This window comes from Schistocerca cancellata, chromosome 2 (assembly GCF_023864275.1).
Source record: "Schistocerca cancellata isolate TAMUIC-IGC-003103 chromosome 2, iqSchCanc2.1, whole genome shotgun sequence".
NCBI lineage: Eukaryota > Metazoa > Arthropoda > Insecta > Orthoptera > Acrididae > Schistocerca > Schistocerca cancellata.
Genome location: NC_064627.1, coordinates 695,824,188 through 695,847,235, shown reverse-complemented (window position 1 = coordinate 695,847,235; position 23,048 = coordinate 695,824,188). Strand labels below are relative to the sequence as shown.

At 43.6% G+C, this 23,048-nt stretch overlaps 1 protein-coding gene across 1 annotated transcript in view; it reads left to right on the top strand.

Moving 5' to 3' along the window:
* LOC126162469 (calpain-9-like) overlaps window positions 1–23,048 on the top strand; it is a 1,012,451-nt gene that overhangs the window by 773,287 nt on the left and 216,116 nt on the right. The gene's annotated exons all lie outside the window — the stretch shown is intronic.

The following is a 23,048-nucleotide window of genomic DNA, read 5'->3' as shown; positions in this document are numbered from 1 at the left end:
TCCACCCTCCAAACTCGACTCGTCAGCCCGAAACACTTCGCCTGGTGCGTGCTGATGGCATGGACCGAAAGCACACAAAGTGTTTCGTCTGTATTTCTTATTTCTTAATGAGACGCCCGCTTAACCCACTGGGCAGAGCAGGTGACTAGGATTGTGGAAAGGGCCAAATGAGGTTGCGGTCAGTTTCACCTTAAAATTGTAATTTATTATAATCTAATAACACATTTACAGCCAAAGAGGCACATAGCCGAACCTTTAGAACTGCGAGTTTGAAAAGGCAATTATTTCATGGCTGAAGGCCTGCAAATAGGAAATCTTAAAGCAACAAGAAGAATCTCAAGTGGTAAAAACATACAGTTAAAATTGCAAATAAAATAACTAACGTATATTTATACACAGTGAGGCTGAGAGCTTCAGGGCAAGAGTGAATAGACAAACATAAAAAAGATGCAATAGAAACGGCTGACTGCCCACAGTAAGTTTTTCAAGATTTTAAAGATAAATTACCATAACCTTTCAAAGGCAGAAGGGTGCAATGAATTTTTTTTTCTGTTTTTAGAACAAGGCATTGGCTACGATAGATTATAAAGAGACAATTAAACACCGGTGAGAAGGACAACAAAGAAAATGGCACTCAGAAGCCTCCAGGGAGGGGGGTCTGCCCTCGTTCACTTAGGTGATCCGTCGGAACCCAACCAGGAGACCGACCGACAAAACGACTTGCTTGCCACCAATCGGTACATGAGAACTCAAACACAAAAGGCTACGAACGTGATTATCCACAATGAAATATGTATTAGCTGTCAAAACTGTACACCATGTTGGACAGCGACAACAGGTGAGGACACGACGCTGCCTGAAATTACGTTAGTGGCAAGGGCAGGTAACCGGAACACTAACGGCCGCAAGGCAGAAAATTCCGCTGGTATACTTGAATTTGAAATACGGTAATATAGTTAAATTCACCCAAAAGGAACACCGCCTGAATTTACTTCAGTGACGAGGGCAGGTAACCAACACACTAACGGCCACAAGGCAGAAAATTCCGTTGGTGCACTTGAATTGTAGCCAACGAATATAGTTAATTGCACCGCATGGGGGCTAAATTTCAACAATAGAAACATTCGGTGTTGCTCACAGGAAAACCTCCCCGACGGCGAACCACCGAAACGAACCACACAACACGAATGGACGTGGCTTGGGTACTTGAAACCACTACTCAACTTCGACGTCCTGGGTCGGTGAACCACGAAGCTCGTAGCGCTCGGACAGCTCCACACACGCTCCGACACTGCGCAGGGACCGCCAGCGGACCCATCCGACTCCCCTCAGAAAGCCGACAACATCTAAAAGTCGTCAGTGGAAATAACGCCAACCACACACACAACCTGACAAGCATTTGCACGGAGACCTAAACGATACCTAACAGTAACTAAGCACGTACGAGAGCAAATCGGGAGTCGATGCATATACACAGACACACACACACACACACAACACACACACACACACACACACACACACACACACACACACACACACACGACTCATGAACCATCGGCGAGCCAAAACGCGTCGTCCAGTAGGACGACCGACCGACGATCCACCAAGACCGTGGCCCGGCTCAAGTGATGTGTGGCGGCAATGGTCGGGCGAGCCATGTCGATGCAGACCTCACTGCTGCTCCAATCCGACTGCACTAGGGCCGCATTGCAACTCCCAGACTGGCATGTCCGGACTGCACTCCAGACGTGTTCCAACTGATTGGTAGACCCGGACCCCCGACCCCAAACTTCCTTACGGCAGACAACGACCGGGAAGTAATAGCAGTCGAGCAAAGATACTACGAGAGAGGATATATCGATACGCGCTGCTAGCACCGGTCACGGTCAGCCTAAGCAGCAACTCAGTGACAGTAGTACTTTAAATTAACGTACTGAGGTGGAAGTACGTTAAAAACAGGGTGTAAAATACATGATGGTGGGAACACGAGCCACGCACGGCTTACTTAGTACTAGAATAGTTACACAAAAATGGTTATGAAAAGTAACTTAATATACGTTCCAAGCCAAAAAAGAAGACACAAAAAAAAGAGGCATCAAGAAGGAATTATCCGAATGGAATGGAAACTGGCACATGTAATGTAAATGTACAGACAAACAAATTAATTACAATTTCAGAAAAACTTCACAATTTATTCGAGTGAAAGAGCTTGACAAACTACGCGAGTCACTAACGCGTTGGTCCACCTCTCGCCCTTCTGTAAGCAGTTATTCGGGCTGACAGAGTTGTTGCATGTCCTTCTGAGGGATATCGTGCCACATTCTGTTCAGCTGGCGCGTTATACCGTCCAGATCCCGAGCTGGCTGGAGGGCCCTGCCCGTAGGGCTCCAAACGTTCTCAATAAGTGAGGAACTCTCGCCGTGTGCGGGTGGGCACTATCTTGCTGAAATGTAAGCACAGGGTGGCTTGACTACGAAGGCCAACAGCACAAGGCGTAGAATATCGTTGACGTACCGCTGTACTGTGAGGATGCCGCGGATGACTACCAAAGAGGTCCTGCTATAAAAGGAAATGGCACTATCAATTGTGTCTGTCCGCCCGTACGGCAGGCGCTACTCGGGTTGGTATTCCACAGCTGTGAGTGTCATATCCAGACACGTCCTCGACCTGGAATCTCATTGACTGGAGTAGAAGTGTCTTCTCTCATGATCCCCGCTTCGGATAGAGCTCGGAAGACCAGCGAAAGCGTGTCTGGAAACGCCCAAGACAGCGGTGGGGTACCAAAATGACTGTCGCCAGCCATACGGTCCGACAACCAGAAGTGTTGTTCTGAGGTGTTATTTCTTTTCGTAGTAGGACCCCCGTGGTTTCATCCATATCGCTCTAACAGCACAACTTCACGTCAACGATATTATATGCGTCGTTTTGCTGCCCTACAAGGCAAGCCATCCTGGATTTACATTTCAGCAAGATAATGCCCGCCCGCACACGGTGAGAGTTCCTGCCGATTGTCTTCGTGAGTGCCAAACGACACCTTGGCCAGTAAGGTCGCCGGACTGCTCCACAACTGAGAATGTATGAAGCATTATGGGCAGTGGCCTCCAACTAGCTGGGGATTTTGACTGTCTAACGCGTCAGTTGCACAGAATTTGGCACGGCATTCCTCAGGCGGACTGACTCTGTTAATCAATGCTAACCTAAGGAACTTCTTGAACAGGCCTAAGTGTCAGATGTGAACCAACGTGTTGTTGACTTGCTCAATTTGTGAAGTCCTTTCTCTTGAATAAATCGTCCAGTACTTCAGATGTACTGATTTCCGCCCCATTCGGATAATTTCTTCGTGATGCTTCGTATTTTAAATTTTTTGCCCTACAGTGTATTTTATGACAGTTTTATATTGAGAGTATCGCCTCTACGACCGATAGTAAAACCTCTATTATTTATAAACTAACATAAATAAATGAAAATATGCGTGGACTCCACTCCCATTTTGCATCACACGTCAGGTAACCTATTTTAGTTATGACATGAGGCTTGGAAGTAAATATTTTGGCTCCCAGAGCTAGAAATTTTACAATCTGTCAACCTTGTAATCACTTCATCATAAAAATTAGAATATGATTTTTCTGTGATGGATATTTTACAGACTCAACAACTGACAGCGTTTCATATTTTTTATGCTGGTCGACGCTGAATAATGCGACTGCTGCATGAATAAAATGAGGATTTCAAGTCAGCGAAACCCTATCGTCAGACGGTGGTATTCTGGTGTTTAGACAAGATTATACTGTCAGACAAAAAAAGTGAAGGTATAATGGCCACCAGAGTGAATTGTGCAGTATCCAGATTAAAGGGGCGTTCGGATGTGGCAGTTATGCAGACCGAAGGCAGCGGCTACACACCGACCAGGACAGTGCCGCGAAACGGCATCAAGAAGGTGCTGACCCGCTCGCCAATGGAGAAAGCGGGCAGCGCCACACCCCCAGGCAAACAGAGACAGGGTTCAGCGCCCCCTGTCAACCCTGATTTAACCAGCCAGCAGGTGCTAGTCGGCCGAGAATTCTAGAGCATCAGAACTCAGTAACAGAGAAACTATACGCAGCCTGTGTTCTGCGAGTAGTAATAGTGAAAAGCACTTGCATATAGGAGGCAGAGTAGCAAGTCAAGTTATGGTTCTCTTCTTTTTAGAAATGTGTTATTTTAATCAGCATGTGATATGTCCAGACATGTGATATGTACAAACATGTGATATGTACAGATCATTTTGGATTCCTACTACCGGCCATCACAACTTCTCTGCTTCCTTGTGTGGCTCGATGCTGATTCCCACAGTAGCCGACACAACAACAGTGGCCCCGATGTTGGACTGCATGGGAACTTGAGAGCTGGAATACTCGTCATCAAAGTTACTTTAGGCCACTTCTGACCACCACAAGGGAAGATCGCCGTATTGTGCAGCAAGACAATCGTAGCCCCACCACATCTGTCATCCCGCACCATTCGTTCAAGACTAGCCACAGCTGGACAAGTGAATTACCGTCCCACGCGTAGGCTGGAGTTAACCCCACAACACAAACGGCTGCGTTTGGATTGGTATTAGTACCAGGAGGCACATAACTGCTGAGGAATGGCGTAGCATTGTGTTCAGCGACGAATCGCGGTTCTACATTAAGCCAGATCTTCATCGGCGGCGAGTATGGCGGCGAACGTGCTTCTGCTGGCGCCATGGTACTGGTACTCTTAGGCGACATGATCGTGACGCTATTTTTGAACACGAAATTAATCGTCCGTACATGCACGTGCCTCCAAGGACTGTCTGCGTGGTTTTGAGGTACTCCCGTGCGTAGCACGACCACCAAAACGCTCCCTGATAGAACATGTGTGGAGCCATTTCGGATGTCAACTTCGTCTCAGTGCCAGTGTCTAGGGTACCAAGGACCAGTCACAAAAGTTGTGGCTCACCTCGCCTCGGGAGAGGATACAACAGCATTAACACACCCTTCTCAACCGAAATAGTGCACGCCTCCAGACCAGAGAGGGTGGGAGGTCGTACTGCCACATACTCTGTACATTTGACTCGATTTTCTAATCACTGAATTAATATCACAAACCCGCTCAACCCGTGAAGTTCCATATAGTTCCCTCCTGCGCTTCTACGTGCTTCACTCACTCGTCAGGAAGTGTGTTTCTGAGCTTGTATAAATAACAAGGATGTGCGAAATTTATGAGGATCTGTAGTATGATAGGATCGTCTCCATTCTGCATCGCGAAAGAAAGAGTGACACGTAATGGATAATGTCAACCATTATAGAATATATAGTGAAGTCTGAAGCTGTTGATTAAAATGAAAAAAAAGAAGAAACTTACAATTTTGCGTCTTCCACATAGATTTCTCCTGCCTTATGATGATTGTTTAACTGTCGAAACGCGTAGTGGATGAAGTACAACCTTTCGTCTTACGCAGAATTATTTCTTTTTTTTAATTATGTAGCAAATGTTATGGAATTAACATTCTATGGGAGATGTGTATATTCGAGCTTCTAAGTATAAACTGGCCATACTAACGCAGTAAGAAAATCGTTACCTGAGATGAAGACACGGAATTGTTTTATACTTTGGCCTCTTTGTATGAAATATTAAATTGCATACGATATTATTTGCTGTGACTGGTTGTCACGATTGTATTGGTTTCTTAACAAGTGGTAAATGATATGATTGTTGCTCGCGTAAAAGGTAAGAATTGAGATATGTTTACAGTCAAAATGAACACAATCTTTGCTCATACAACTTCTTCGTTGCTGCAGTTCTGTGTCGGAGCGTAGGTGCATTCATACGCAATGATACAACTAGTCCAACATTTGCGATGAAATAGATTGTCAAACACAACTCACGAACCGTACTCGCAGCTCGGGCTGTGTGCCGGGCCGGGATTCGGGCTCGGGGCCTCTGCCTTTGGCGGGCAGGTGCTCTACCGACTGAGCTACCCAAGCACGACTCACTACTCTTTCCATCTGCCAGGACATTTCAAATCACATTTCATTCTCGAAATAGACTATCATTGGTAATTCAACTGCAAGCACTGTTCAGTAGAAACTCATTCTCGTACACTGTTCATTCAGTCGATACTCTTTCTCGTAGCACTGTGCAAAACAAAATCCAAAAACATATACGAGAACTTGCATATTACCCTGAAGAGTCTAATGCTTGTCCTTATCTCTGTTGTCGCCGGAGACGGTACTCTTCTCGCTGCCTGCTTTCGACTACGCGATGACAGGAACGTAGCCTGGCGTAGAACTGCCCCCGCCACCGTGTGTCGTTTTACTTCAGGACAAGCCGCAGAAGGCGGCGCGGAGAACTTCTGCGGGCGTGTCTTGTTACTTCCGTCTCATTGACGTGCCCAGCGGTGCTCCGATAGCAAGCAATAGCTTTATGGTGTCGATAGCAGGCTACAGCGCTACTCCTATCGATTACGCCACATTACGTTCAAAAATAAATGATAAAAAGTATTTCATTTTTATCACAGCAAGAAGAACAGTTTGCTAACATCAATCGTATTTCATGGTCACTCAAAAAGATATTTCATTCTTGTAGCTACAATATATCACAGTTGATAATGTCCTGGGGCCAGTTGCAGTTTTAAGAATAGTAAGTCACCCTGCTACTCTTTTGTTAGACGTACTTCTTTGTGTAACACTTCGCCATTTATCTTTCGAAAACTGTCACAGCGTGGATGCTAATGTATCCGTGGCTCGTTTTCTTCGTCTTCTTCGCTTGTGCCTTGCAGGGGAAGGCTGTGCCCGCCGACTCGCCACAGTTAACGAACGAAAGCACGCGCCATTGCGTAAACCGACTACACAGTCCTGGGGCGCTGTTCCAGCCCGCGCCTGGAGATTCCGGCCCCAGATAGTCCTCACGCATAGCTCCGTCCGCCGAAGAACGTGTGCTCTGGCTTATTTCCATAATTAAATCTCGCTCGAGTGATTCACGTTGCCGTAAGCAAACGTCGACCTGTCCTTCATGACGTATTGCCGTAGTTAGTGAGCCTCTTTTTAAAGTACACACCAACAACCCATTCGACGAAGGAGAAAGGCTGTTTGTACATGAGATCGCCGCCAACATGAAAGTCAAAAATAAGTGGTTCATTTCCTGAAGGAAGGGCGTCCTTGAAGGTCACGTAACAAACCTGACAGCGCTTCAGGGCGAAATGTAGACTACCGCCTGTTTGCTGTTTATTTGCATTTTCCAAAGAGCTTTCTAACGTTATTCTCCGTACCTGTGTGTCTTTTCACTAAGACGCATTTTTGTCATTTGTAACCTAAGTGTCACACCGTACATTATGATGTCTGACAGTGTTTCGTAATACCGTCGTTGAACCATTGATCCAGACTACAATTTGTTTTCCTCCCATAGGTGACGATAATTTAAAAGCAGATTTTCACGGCTAAGGAAAACAGAGCTCATGGCAAAAGCAGACAGATTAAAAACAGTCTAGGTTATACGCAAAACACCTCCACTGTGTCAGATAGTCACATGATATCAGAATTGAGAAAACAGATAAATTTATCACTCTGAACAATGCAAAGAAAAAGATAGATTGCTATTTACCTTAAAGACGACACGTTAAATGCGGACAGGCACAATTAAAAGACACTTACACATTAGCTCTCGACCACAGCCATGGACAGAAAAACAAACACACGTCATTCATACACACAAGCACACCTCACACACACGTAGCTGCAAACTCCGGCAGCTGGACCACAATGCAACCGTCACATGGAATGGAAGCAGCAATTTCAATTCCATGTGACAGCTGCATCCTGGTCTCCGGGAGAGGTAATGGTAAGTGTCCTTTAACTGTGCCTGTCTCCAACTCAAAGTGTTATCTTTACGATAAGTAAAAATCCATCTATTCCTTGCATCGTCGATATTCCAAACTGGAGATTCCGTTGTTTGATTTTATCATCACTATGTTAGTCTCGCGTCGTTCGATTGGTATTATATAAGTTTGGTGATTTTATGTAAATAATAAAATATAAAATATCACAAAATGGTCTGCACGTCCATTTCCTTTGGCGCATCAGAACGAACTAATCTATAGCATTTGCGATCATAGTTCCTCCTCTCGCTGACTGAGTTAAAACAGTTGGTACAAAAGTTTAACCTTTTAATTATTATTATTAATATTATCAAGCTGTAAATGAAATAAGCTTATAGTTTTGTCAGAAGTATTGATGGGTACGTACAATTTTGTATCTTGCCATGAGACATTGCCACGTGAAACTGACAGCGCTAGCCAGCCGGTGTGGCCGGGCGGTTCTACGCGCTTCCGTCTGAAACCGCGTGACCGCTATGGTCGCAGGTTCGAATCCTGCCTCGAGTGTGGATGTGTGTAATGTCCTTAGGTTAGTTAGATTTAAGTAGTTCTAAGTTATAGGGGACTGATGACCTCAGATGTTAAGTCCCATAGTGCTCAGAGCCATTTAACAGCGGTATCTCATCGTCTAGACTGGTAAATTACCGTATTTCACAGTTGAAAGAGAGTACAATGGACGGTTATGGATTTTATATTAGTATACCCGTATTTATTCGAAGGCGACTTTCAATAAATGAAACACTGACATGATTACATGTCCAAGAAACCGGAATTTTGCAGTATGCCATTTGCACGAAAATTTGATGGTTACTGTACACGGTGTCGTACTGATCTCGACCACCGCAAATGACTTTTTGTAGTGACGTAGAATAAGGAACAAATGTGTCAAGAACATGTAGTTCAGCTATCAGGGAGACATTAATCAGCATTTATGCCTTTCTTGTAACCTTCCTCGTTACGATGATATGAACAGCAGTGCGGTTTTTAAACAGCACCCTACGTTTTTTATTCGGTGACCAATTTCCTCTCCTCAACGCATGTTCAAAAATTTATCACGATCTATCATTCACGTAAACATGACGTTGTTAAAACGTAATACAAAATTGACTTTGACTTTCGTGTAATAGCACATAGTAGCTATGTTGGGGATAACGTACCTCCCCACACACACACCACGAAAAAAAAATGGCTAACAACATCCAACATTAAGAGGATGTTGATCGCCTTTCTCGACAACAAGGGCTAGATCCATCGTAAGTTTCTACACGATGGACACATGATGAACACCATGCTGTTGACTGTCACTTGGTCTCCGGATCGTACTGTTAGTACCATGTCTGATCTGCAGTAATGATGCGGATATCTAACAACGCGTGATTCAAGGTGCTTCGAGCGATTCCACAACAAGCGTTTGGTAACAGTTTCCAACATCTGTACAACCAATATCATAAATGTGTTGTACCTAATGGTGATTACTTTGAAGGTCAGTAAAGCTACTTTGTTTATAACTCTTGTTTTCTTTCTTTCCTGAGACCATTCACGAACATTTCAGGCGCACCCTGCAGACCATCATGAATGTGTACCTACATCCAGTTCCGCTTGAGTTCCGTGCGATCGTTCGGTGTATGTTTGGAATGGATGTGAGCAATCGCATAGTTGATTTCCACTTTTCCCGCTATCGCCTCGCTTGAGATACACCGGTTATCGGGCAGCGCGATGCCACAACATGAGGGTCACGCTTCTTCATAGAGGATCGTCTGCCACTTCCTTCAGACTTGTCTGACCACATTGGAAGCATGTGCATTTTCTAACAAGAGATTAATTCCTGCTGGAACGCTCCAGAACGGTGTTCCGGCACCTTCCGAGCCGATACGTAAACATCATTCCCATCCTGTCCCTTTGCCCGTGGCGCTCAAGATCATTCCCTCTTTCCCTCCTCGCGTAACTGTTAGAACAAAAAACACTCAACTTACCCCGGATGGATTACCTATACAATATAGGGGAGCTCCCAGTAGGAGCCGTTTTTAAATACAAATGCAAAACATAGGTGTGTTACTTGACTGCATGTCGTCTGCGCCATTATAGTTCCCAAACGGAAGGTCCAATTTTAATGGAGTTTTTTATTTGAAAGTTGATTTAATCGGGATGGCTCTTAGCTTTGTTCCTTGAAAGTCTGTTCAGCCGTTTAAATTTAATCGGCTGTAGGAAATAAAAATGTTTCCCACCAACGTGTCTCATCGCGTTATGTTTTTGTTATACCTTCGGGAAGTCGCCGTTGTACGAGACCCCGATTGGCCAAGAATATCTTCGTCAGTCATCGCTAAATTCTTTTTTTAATTAATACTGGAAATACGTTCACCGAGCAGCTACAATGCAACTGTTTGAATGTTCCGTCTGGCAGGAATTAAAAATTTAACGTCATAGTCACGTAGACTTCCGACTTGTGCCAATGTCGAGGAGAACTAGGGAGCAAACAGACGCTGCTACGGGGACAGACGATGACACCTGATGTTTTTATTAAATCTTGTGGTTGTACTGTTTTTATTGTAAGATATTATGTTTCAGAAACCTGAATTTCGGAACTGTATTACGTGAATTCTCATTGTAAGTTGTATCACAAGTATTCATAAAGGGAAACATATGATTTTAATGGCGTGGGAGGGGAGGGGGGCGGGATTATTTGTTTGAAGAGAGGGTTCTGGCACCTTAAGATGTTAGAAACGAAGCGTTGCTTCTATCATACACTGAAGTGACAGACGTCATGGGACACCTCCTAATATCGTGTTGGATCTCCTTTTGTCTGGCCTAGTGCAGCAACTTGACGTGGCATAGGCTCAAGAAATCGCTGAAAGTCCTCTACGGAAATATTGCGCCATGCTGCCTCTATCATACCCTGTGTCATCAGTCTTCCGACTGGTTTGATGTGGTCCACCACGATTTTCTATCCTGTGCTGACCTCTTAATCACAGAGTAACAAGCCGGCCGCTGTGGCCGAGCGGTTCTAGGCGCTTCAGTCTGGAACCGCGCTCCTGCTGCGGGCGCAGGTTCGAATCCTGCCTCGGGCATAGGTGTTGTGTGAAGTCCTTAGTTTAGTTAGGTTTAAGTAGTTCTAAGTTCTAGGGGACTGATGACCTCAGATGTTAAGTCCCATAGTGCTTAGAGCCATTTGAACCATTTGAACAGAGTAGCACTTGCAACCTACGTCCTCAGTTACATGCTGGATGTATTCCAATGTCTGTCTTCCTCTACAGATTATGCCCTCTACAGCTCCCTCTAGTACCATGGAAGTCAGTCCCTGATGTCTTAATAGATATCCTATCATCCTGCCCCTTCTCCACGTCAGTGTTTTCCACGAATTCCGCCGGCAGGAGTGGCCATGCGGTTCTAGGCGCTACCGTCTGGAACCGCGCGACCGCTACGGTTGCGCGTTCGAATCCTGCCTCGGGCATGGATGTGTGTCATGTCTTTACGTTAGTTAGATTTAAGTAGTTCTAAGTTCTAGTGGACTGATGACCTCAGAAGTTAAGTCCCATAGTGCTCAGGGCCACAACCAGCACTAATTCCTTTCCTCTCAGATATTGCGCAGAATCGCCTCATTCCTTACGTTATCAATCCACCTAATTTTCAACATTCGTCTGTAGCAGCACATCTCAAATGCTTACATTCTCTTCTACTCCGGTTTTCCCACAGTCCATGTTTCACTACCATAAAATGCTGTGTTCGAAACGTACATTCTCAGAAATTTCTTTCTCAAATTAGGGACTACGTTCGATGCTAGTAGACTTCTCTTGTCTAGGAATAACCTATTTGCCAGTGCTAGTCTGCCTTTGATGTCCTCCTTGCTCCTTCCGACATGGGTTATTTTACTGCCTAGATAGCAGAATTCCTTAACCTTATGTACTTCGTGACCATCAATCCTGATGTTAAGTTTCCAGCTGTTCTCATTTCTGCTACTTCTCATTACTTTTGTATTTCTTCGATTTACTCTCAATCCATATTATGTACTCATTAGACGGTTCATTCCACTCAGCAGATCATGTAATTATTCTGCACGTTCACTCAGGATAGCCATGTCATCAGCGAATCGTATCATTGATACCTTTTCACCTTGAATTTTAATTCTACTCCTGAACGTTTCTTTTGTTTCCATCATTGCTTCTTCGATGTAAAGATAGAACAGTAGAGGCGAAAGACTACATCCCTGTAGCATTTCGTTGTTGGTCGTCCACTCTTATTATTCCCTCTTGGTTCTTATACATATTGTATACTACCCGTCTCTCCCTATGGCTTACTCCTATTTTTCTCAGAATTGCGAACGTCTTGTACCATTTTACATTGCCGAACGCTTTTTCACATCGACAAATCTTATGAACGTGTCTTGATTTTTCTTTGGCCTTGCGTGTATTATCAACTGCAACGTCAGAATTGCCTCTATCGTGCCTTTGCCTTTCCTAAAGCCAAATTGATCGTCATTAACACATCATCAATTTCCTTTTCCATTATTCTGTGTATTATTCTTGTCAGCAACTTGGATGTATAAGCCGTTAAGCTGATTGTGCGATAGTTCTCGCACTTGTCAGCTCTTGCGCTCTTCGGAATTGTGTGGATGATATTTTTCTGAAAGTCAGTTGATATATTTCCAGACTCATACATTCTACACACCAACGTAAATAGCCGTTTTGCTGCCACTTCCCCTAATGATTTTAGAAATTCTGATGGAATATTATAGATCCCTTCTGCCTTATTTGATCTTTAGTCCTCCAAAGCTCTTTTAAATTGTGATTCTACTACTGGATCCCCTATCTCTTCTAAATCAACTCCCGTTTCTTCTTCTATCACATCAGACAAATCTTTCCCTTCATAGAGGCCTTCAATGTACTGTTTCCACCTATCCGCTCTCTCCTCTGCACTTAACAATGGAATTCCCGTGGCACTCTTAATGTTATCACCCTTGCTTTTAATTTCACCTGAGTCAGTCCTTCCGACTATCATTTCTTTTTCGATTTCTTCACTTTATCATACAGCCATTTCGTCTTAGCTTCCCTGCGCTTCCTATTTATTTCATTCCTCAGCGACTTGTATTTTTGTGTCCCTGAATTTCCCTGAACCATTTTTGTACTTCCTTCTTTCATCGATCAGCTGAAGTATTTTTTTTTGTTAGCCATGGTTTCTTTACAGTTGCCTCCTCTGTAACTACGTTTTTCTTTCCAGCTTCTGTGATTGCCCTTTTTAGAGATGCCCATTCCTCTTCAACCGCACTGACTGCTGGACTGTTCTCTATAGCTGTATTTACAGCCTTAGATAACTTTAAGCGCATCTCGTCATTCCGTAGTACTTCCGTATCGCACTTCTTTGCGTATGGATCCTTCCTGACTAATCTCTTCAGCCTGCTCTTCATCATTACTGCATTGTGATCTGAGTCTATATCTGCTCCTGGGTACGTCTTACAATCCAAAATCTGATTTTGGAATCTCTGTCTGACCATGATGTAATCTAACTGAAATCTTCCCGTATCACCCGGCCTTTTTCATGTATACCTCCGCCTCTTGTGATTCTTGAACAGAGTATTCGCTATTACTAGTTGAAATTTATTACTGAACTCAACTAGTCTATCTCCTGTCTTGTTCCTTGTCCCAAGCGCATATTCTCTGTAACCTTTTCCTCTACTCCTTGCCCTACAACTGCATTTCAGTGCGCCAGGACTACTAGATTTTCATCTCCCTTTCAGTATTGTATCACCCTTTCAATACCCTCATATACTTTCTCTGTCTCCTCATCTACAGCTTGCGACTTCGGCGTGCATACCTGTACTATCGTTGTAGGTGTTGGTTTGCTGTCGATTCTGATGAGAATAATCCTATCACTGAACTGTTCATAGTAACATACTCTTTACCCTACTTTGCTATTCATAACGAATCCTACTCGCGATATACAATTTTCCGTTGTTGTTGATATTACCCTATACTCATCTGACTAGAAATGCTTGTTTCCTTTCCATTTCACTTCAGTGACCCCTACTATATCTAGATTACGCCTTTCCTTTCTCTTTTCAGATTTTCTAGCTGCGTCTATAACCGTCCATAATTGCGGAAGTATTGCCTGTGCAGGATTTTGTGCACGAACTGACCTCTTAATTATCTTTCACAAATGTTCTACGGGGTTCATGTCGGGCGACCTGGATGGCCCAATCATTCCTCGTATTGTCCAGAATGTTCTTGAAGCCAGTCGCAAACAATTGTGGGCTGCTGACATGGCGCATTGTCATCCACAAAAAATCCATCGTTGTTTCGGAATATGACGTCCGTGAATGGCTGCACATGGTCTCCAAGTAGCCAAATATCCTGAAGACCGTCCCCTATAAACATAGCACACGTCATTACGGAGCCACCACCAACTTGCACAGTGCCTTCGTGAGGCCGGAGCTACATTTTAACCCTATCATCACATACTACCATCTGAATGAAACTGGAACTCATGTGACGAGGTCACGCTTTTCCAGTCGTCTTTGGTCCACCTGATATCGTCACGATCCCAGGAGAGGTGCTGCACGCAATGTCGTGCTGTTAGCAAAGGCACTCGAATCGTCGTCTGCTGCCATAGCCCATTAACACCGTATTTCGCCACACTGTCCCGTATACTTTCGTCATACGTCCCACATAGATTTCTACGGCTGTTTCTCGCAGTGTTGCTTGCCTATTACCACTGACAACTTTACGCAGACGCCGCTTCTCTCGGTCGTTAAGCGAAGACCGTCGGTCACTGTGTTGTCCGCGGTGTTAAGTACGTAATGCTCGAAAAATGTTATTCTCGGCACACTCTTGGCACTGTGGATCTGGGAATATTGAATTTGTCAATGATTTCCGAAATGGAATGTCCCATACGTCTAGTTCCAAGTAACATTCGGCTTTCAAAGTCTCTTAACTCCCTTCATGTGGCCATAATCACCTGAGTACAACTGACAGTTCCGTCAACGCACTGCCCTTTTATACATTGTTTATGCTGTACTACGGCGGTGCTTAACGCTATTCTATGGCTCAAAAATGGTTCAAATGGCTCTGAGCACTATGGGACTTAACTACTGTGGTCATCAGTCCCCTAGAACTTAGAACTACTTAAACCTAACTAACCTAAGGACATCACACACATCCATGCCCGAGGCAGGATTCGAACCTGCGACCGTAGCAGTCGCGCGGTTCCGGACTGAGCACCTTAACCGCGAGACCACCGCGGCCGGCATATTCTATGGCTTTAGTCACCTCACCGTATGATAGTACGTTGTTTACGTTCGCTTACACCAACACATCACTGAATTTTACAGCGTTGTTCCCCTTCAATGGGCTGTGGCATTTTTTTCCCCGGTTCCTTTAACGGCGTGTTCGTATAGTTTGTGGCGGTCGCCGGTACTGGTATGGCGATCTAGTGAGGAATTCTGACTACAAGGACCAAGGACACGCAGCTTCAACGGCACACATTACTGATCCCTGCTCTACGAGAGACAGGTTCTTTGCATTCAACTTTTTTTGATGCACAATGGAGCTGCTCCTCACATTGCTCGTTGAGGTCAGTCGGTTACTCCATAACACATTTGGAGAAGACCGAAACATCAGCCGATCCTTCCAAACTGCTTGGCCTCCAAGATCATTACATTCGAAACCGTGTGATTTCTGGGGGGGGGGGGAGGGGGTTTATCAACGGAACACTAACACACACTGGAAGTTGAAGATGAGCAGCGAGGGGGGTAACTAATATCCCACCGGGAATTTTTCGGGCAGCTACGGAGCAGTCTGTAGTGCCGTTCCAGGCTGTCGTGGCTGTAGGTGGTCGTCACACTGAGCGACGTTTGTAGCCTGGAAAGTAAAGACGGTATGCAATTAGGAAATGATACCCTCTCATTTGGAAATTAAAATATGTTCCTTTCAAAGATTTATTCGTTACTTCTCTTCCGGATGTCCTTACAAATGTTTCCACAAAGTTTCACTGTCTTACGATCACTCATTTTCCATGAGGGACCTCTCAAGTAACGAAATCTTAATTATAATCATCCTGTGCATTATACTTGACGGCGAACATTGAATAGAAACGAATTTACCATCTAATGCGATCCAAGCAAACGCAGTGGGGATCTATACTGACGTCAGTATATGTTATGTAAGTAATTCAGCAGGTAGAGTTAGCAACAGTGACACATTGTTAGTTGACGATTCTTTCGCCACAGGGAACTATAGTCAAATCACGATTATAAGGAAATGCATAAAGTCTTAGAGAAAATTTCCACTTGGTGTCGTTGGAGGTACGCTTTTTCTTAAATGTGGATAAGTGCAACGTAATGCCTGCAACGAAGGATAAAAACTGATGGTATTCGGTAGCAAGGTTAACGGCGAACATGTGGAGCACGCAACATCGTTTAAAGACTTAGGGTCACTCCAGAATCGATTTTAACCCATTAGAGCCCAGGGTTACATTAATGGTACGCGTAACAGCACTAGACTTATATTCATTTTTTAGACAACAATGAAATTTTATAATCTTGCTACGCTTTCACTCCTGTGTTAATAGATGTGAGAAGAAGTCCGCTACTGAGACGTGTACCTGCAAGCAAAAAAAAAACTTTGATAACTTAATTTAGTGGTGATGATGAAAACTCTATGACCGCACCTATGAGGCATATAGTTGTCAAGCGTCACGTGCAGGGCGTGCGTGGGATGGCAGGGGCCGGCCGCCTTGCCAGCGTGTCCGGCGTGGGGGCGGGGCAGCGCCGGAAGCGGCTGTGTGTCCCGCTGGTTAGTGAGGCCCACCGCCCACCGCCCACTGCCCACTGCCGCGGCCGCACAAACAGCTGGCCCCCGTCCACAACACACCGTGTACTCCAGAACCAATCCACGTGGGCACGATAATTGCGTTTTGTAATGCTACCATTTTTATCTGTTGCTTAGCACTTCTTTTACCCGCTACGGTCGCAGGTTCGAATCCTGCCTCGGGCATGGATTTGTGTGATGTCCTTTAGGTTAGTTAGGTTTAAGTAGTTCTAAGTTCTAGGGCACTGATGACCTCAGAAGTTAAGTCCCATAGTGCTCAGAGCCATTTGAACCATTTGAATTCTGCATACATTGAAATCAATTACATTTTACTGTTGATGTATAAAGTAAAATATTTACAGGTTCTGAGTCAGAATGGTAAAATATTTCAGTTGTTATAGTTACGCTAGATCCATTGTGTCATGTGATTCAGGCTGTAGAAAAAATTGTTTAAATTCTATTGCTAGTTGTTCCCAGTAGCGGACTTCTTCTCACATCTATTAAGACAGCAGTGAAAGCGTAGCAAGATTATAGAATTTCATTGTTGTCTAAAAAATGAATACAAGTCTAGTTCTGTTACGCATACCATTAATGTAACCCTGGGCTCTAATAGGTTAAAATCGATTCTTGGAGTGACCCCTAAGTCTTTAAACGATGTTACGTGCTCCAGATGTTCGCCGTTAGCTTTGCAACCGAATACCATCGGTTTTTATCCTTCGTTACAGGCATTACCTTGCACTTATCCACATTTAAGAAAAAGCCTACCTCCAGCGACACCAAGTAGAAATTTTCTCTAAGACTTTAAGCATTTTCTTATAATCGTGATTGGACTATAGTTCACTGTGGTCAAAGCATGGTCAACCAACAATGTGACAATGTTGCTAACTCTGATTGCTGAATTACTTACATAACATGTACTGACGTCATCATAGGTCCCCATTGCGTTTGCTTGGATCGCACTCGATGGTAAATTCGTTTCTATTCAATGTTCGCCGTCAAGTATAATGCACAGGATGGTTATAAGTAAGATTTCGTTACATGAGAGGGCCCTCATGGAAAATGAGTGATCGTAAGACAGTGAAACTTTGTGGAAAAATTTGTAAGGACATCCGGACGAGAAATAACGAATAAACCTTTGAAATAAACATATTTTAATTTCCACATAAGAGGGTATCATTTCCTAACTGCGTACCGTCTTTACGTTCCACGTTAAAAACGTCGCTCAGTGTGACGACCACCTACAGCCACGACAGCCTGGAACGGCACTAGAGACTGCTCCGTAGCTGCCCGAAACGTTCCCGGTGGGATATTAGCTAACTCCCTCGTTGCTCATCTTCAACTTCCAGTGTGTGTTAGTGTTCCGTTGATAAGCCCTCGCAGAAATCACACGGTTTCAAATGTAATGATCTTGGAGGCCAAGCAGTTTGGAAGGATCGGCCGATGATTCGGTCTTCTCCAAATGTGTTATGGAGTAACCGACTGACCTCAACAAGCAATGTGAGGAGCACCTCCATTGTGCGTAAAAAAAAAATTGAATCCAAAGAACCTCTCTCGTAGAGTAGGGATCAGTAATGTGTGTCGTTGAAGCTGCGTGTCCTTGGTCCTTTTAGTCAGAATTCGTCCCTACATCGCCATACCAGTACCGGCGACTAACAGGAAGTCATGACACTAATACGATTGACAACGCAAATCCTGCAACGCACAGTCTGAACATCATTCTTATGAAATCCGGTACCCATACGTAAATAGTTTTCCGTGTGTGCTGGCTCAAGTAGCGAAAGTTTATCTATAACCATCCTATACTCTGCTATTTGAGTCAAAATGCTACGAATGAATCGCATATCTGTGAAGACACATGATCTTTAACAGCGCGTAGCGTTGCGCAGTTGGAGGTGAGCCGCCAGCAATGGTGGATGTGGGGGAGTCAGATGGCGGAGTTTTGAGAGCGGATGATCTGGACATGTGTCCATCAGAGAGAGTAAATTTGTAGGACTGGATGTCATGAACTATAATGACTTTTGAACACTATTAAGGTAAATACATTGAAATACGTTGTTTGTTACTTATCCAAATCTTTCATTTGCTAACTACGTCTATCAGTAGTTAGTGACTTTAGTAGTTAGAATCTTTTATTTAGCTGGCAGTATTGGTGCTCGCTGTATTGCAGTAGTTCGAGTAACGAAGATTTTTGTGAGGTAAGTGATTCATGAAAGGTATACGTTATTGTTAGTCAGGGCCATTCTTTTGTAGGGATTTTTGAAAGTCAGATTGCGTTGCGCTAAAAATATTATGTGTCAGTTTAGTGATGATCAGAATAAGTAAAGAGAGAAGTGTCTGGAGTACGTTCAGTTTTACTCAGCTGTTTGAAAATCAAATAACGTAAGGGGTTTACCAGCACAGTAATTCACTAATTTTTCTAAGGGGACGTTTCAATATGTCTGGTTCACTTGACGATGTGGACATCTGCATCATAGAATTATGATCTGCTACGAAACGTAAAATCTGACTTCGGCGGCAGGTAAGTTATTGGAGTTGTTTACCAACGTGTTTAGACGGCGGTCGTTGCCCTCTGCGGCAGACACGGTGAGCGTAACGCAACGCAACGCAACGTAACGGTGTGGCACGCTGCCCAAGTGGCCGCCAGCTCTCGTTGGACCAGCGCCAGGTCACGTGCGACGCGTTCCTCCATTCTGAAACTGCGTGCTAGTAGGTGGTTCCAGCTCCTGATAACGTCACAGTCGAAGAAAAACTGAACTGCCGACAGTGAGAGAACATCATTGAAGAGTAATCGCATATGAATATACGCCACTAACAAGCCGTCGTAACGCAAGAAAGTTTCAAATATACAGACAGTAAAAAAAATATTTGACGCTGCGATCATAATTTGATGGCGAGGCCGTACATTGGGGCAAGGGCTTCTTCTGATCGTTCTTTGACAGAAGGTTCACAGCGCGGTGACTGTCGGAAGTAGCTGCTTGGATAAAAATCGTTTGTAGCAGACGCTAGCTACGACCTACGTAGTCAGCATTAGCCAATAGATGACTGTCTGTTGAGTGCATCTTCCTGGTCTTAAACGAAAGAAGACTTGACGCCGGAATTATAAGATACAATCAGCGATAGGTTATATTGCACAGTCGAAACTTGATATTGACGAGTTAGCACGGAAACAATATGGCTATAACCATTTCAGTGTAGTAACACACAATAATGAACGCTAAGGTTGTTAGCGACTACAAACAAGTGAATGTCCATACAACATGATCACAGACATACATTACTAGACTTGCAAAGATGCATCTTTTACTGAAGTCTGTCGTTTGGTGAGGTAAAATGGCGGCGTCAGCAAGTTTGTATATTGTACCACCAAGATTTTCTGAAACCAAATGACATTGTAGCCTTTAGGTTCAAATGGTTCAAATGGCTCTGAGCACTATGAGACTTAACATCTATGGTCATCAGTCCCCTAGAACTTATAACTACTTAAACCTACCTAACCTAAGGACATCACACAACACCCAGTCATCACGTAGCCTTTAGGAGGTGGTGTAATAAAGATCTATAGATGAGCAAATATTTGTCTGCTAGCTGAATCATACAATAGAGAATCGTGTTTGGAGAAGAATATCGTGTTGCATATACATGCGTTTAGAGCAGACGATAGTTTTTATAAGAACATTGAAATGAATAAGGAAACTTTTTATCAACGACAAATAGCACGTTCTACTTATAGGAGCACTTTCATAAGGAGCATACTATTCGAAGAAAAGCCAAAGTTGATCAGAACCATAACATTAAGCTGCGTCTGTTAACACCAGATTTATGTAACCCCCTGAAATATACATGAACTATTTAATCACTGCCAGTCTTTTAGACAAGGAAAACTGTAATGCAATTATTTAGGATTACACACAGCACAAAAGCAAAAATACGTAAGATGTTTCTAGTTATTCTTACACTGTGACATGTTACTTTCCTTGTATCTTCCGTCTGCTGTATGAGAAAATTCCAACCAAGCACGACGTATGTAATAACCATTTTGTCAAAACTCTAAAGGTAACATAGTTATATCAGTTTTTCCTCATTTCTTACGACTGTTTTATCACTAAGTAAACAGATTTTTACACGCCGCCATATTGCTATACTAAAATGTTGGCTTCAGTAACGCCGATGATACCGTATGCGGTATTGCCAGTCTGTTAATGTATGTCTGTGGATGCGATGCATCGTCCTCCGATTTGTAGCTAAAGCAGCTGCTGCCGTCGGACTTAGTGCAGAGTGTCAACTTACAGCGAACGATTAACACTTGTTATACTTTGAGGAGGTTAGGAGTCGACGTCCCTTTCTACATCTACATCCACATGAGTACTATGCAGTTTGCACTTAAGCGCCTGGTTCGTCTAATCACATTCAGACTATTTCTCTATCAGTACACTATCGAACAGCGCACTAGAAAAACGAACACTTAAATCTTTCCGCACGAGCTCTGATTTCTCTTGTTTTATTACCATGAATATTTCTCCCTATGTAGGTTGGCGCTCGACAAAATATTTTCGCACTCGGAGGGGAAAATTAGTGATTGCGATTTCCTGAAACGATCGCTACGCAACGGAAAACGCCTTTCTTATAATGATTGCTACCCAAACTTGTGTATCATATCCGTGACACTCTCTCCCCTGTTTCGCGATAATACAAAATGAGCTGTCCCTCTTTGAAATTTTTCGATGTCTACAATCAATTTTATCCGTCGACGAAGATTTCGTTACTGATGGAGTACAAACTCAACTTGGAGAAGAGAATTAGAAAAGATTTAGGAAACCAATGGGAAATATACATCTGGATAGCGATCCAGAGAATCGAAGTATTGCTCTCCAGAATGCGAATTCCTTGTCTTAACAATAGGACCACCTAGCTCAGAGAGAGACTTAGAATGCAGAATTTCTATGCACCATCCAGATATCATACAAAACAGTTGAAAGTCCGGCAGTACTGATTACTGGATGAGTTCCACGAGAAAATCGTTTCCAGATGAAGTACCGTACATTTTCAGTGGGAGACATCTTGTCAGCAGATAGGTCAAGACAGAAGCAACATTTGTCATCTGTGGAAGAAGATATTTTTAATGTGTGAACAAAAATTCCTTGTTGGTATATAGGTCCAGATACATTATCCGGTCACATGCATCCGGATATCTATTAGTGGACATTAATATGGTGTGAGTCCACCACTCGCCTTTATGATCGCTTGAGTTCTGTTGGGGACACTTTAATTGGGGTGACTGAATGTCTGCAGAGGAATGATAGCCCATTCTTGTTCAATATCCCAAACCAGAGAAGGCACTGATGTACGACACTGGGGTCTGGAGGGCAGTCAATTCATTCACACAGTGTTCCAGTTGGCTCAAGTCGGAACTCTGTGCAGATCAGTCCATTTCAGGAGTTTTACTGTCCACAAACCATTGCCTCACAGATGTAGCCTTCTGACAGGGTGTACTGCTGTCCTGATGCATTCACCGTCTCCGAACTCTCACTCTACTGTATGCAGCATATTTGTTTGTTTAAGCGCACTAAAGGGACCACAAACCACGAAAAACAGCCCCTTACAGTAACACCACCTCCTTCGTTCTTCACTGTTGGCGCTACACATGATGGCAGGTGAAGTCCTCCATGCATTCACCAAACCCAAAGCCTTCCATCGGGTTGTCACGGGGTATAATTAATTCTCCTTTCAAATGACTCATTTCCAATCATCCACTGTCCAATGGCGTCGCTCTTACACCACAATGGTCGCCTAACATTGACCACACAAATTTGTTGGTTATGAGGAGTTGTTTGACCTTTGTACCTCATTGTTTTTAACTCCCTTCAGTTGAAGAACCAAGAGAATATATTAAAAAAGTCATTCTATAAAACTTTAAGCAACAAAAAGTAGCACCAACATCCTTTACTGAAATTAGTACAATTATAAAAATTCTGAGAGACAAAACCTCTTGTAGGTTGATGGAATTTCAAACAGAATTCTGAAAAGATGTTGCAATTTAATTATTGGTGTCCTTAGTGACATATATAATGCATCAATGGCATAGAGAATTTTTGCAGACAGGTTGAAATACGCAACTATCAAACCACTTCATAAGAAAGGTGACAAGACAGACTTAAACAGTGATCCTCCAGTATCCTTAGTGACATATTTTTCCACAACTTTCGAAAAAGTAATGCGTTCAAGAGTAGTAGCACACGTATCACACCACAGTTCGGATTCCAGAAAGGTTGCTCGACTCAGAAAGCTATTTACACATTCATTCATCAAACAGTACAAGCATTACATAATAATATATCGCCAACTGGCTTTTTTGTGATCTCTGTAATGCCTTCCAT